Here is a 345-nt window from a genome sequence, read left to right on the forward strand (position 1 = left end):
TACTATGAAAGCAATGTTTTTTGTAACGGTATATAAGGGGCTTGTAAGAAAGAATAGAAGTAAGTAGAGGTAAATAGAAGCAGAAAGAAGTAGAATAAGGAAGGAGGAAGAAGGAATATGAGGTAGGGAGGAGACAGAAAAGAAATGGAGGGGAGACAGAAAAGAATGGAGAAGGAGAGAAAGAAGTAGATGGGGAATAAGAAAAGCATGTAAAGATAGAAAGTAAGTAGAGGTGGGTAGAGGAGAAGGGGAAGGAATATGAAGAAGAAGGAATAAGAGGAAGGATAAAGCATGTAGGAAGAAGAATAGAGAGGAAAAGCAGGAGGAGAATGAAGGAGGAGAGGG

The sequence above is a fragment of the Chrysochloris asiatica genome, unplaced genomic scaffold (assembly GCF_000296735.1).
Source record: "Chrysochloris asiatica unplaced genomic scaffold, ChrAsi1.0 scaffold00034, whole genome shotgun sequence".
Taxonomy (NCBI): domain Eukaryota; kingdom Metazoa; phylum Chordata; class Mammalia; order Afrosoricida; family Chrysochloridae; genus Chrysochloris; species Chrysochloris asiatica.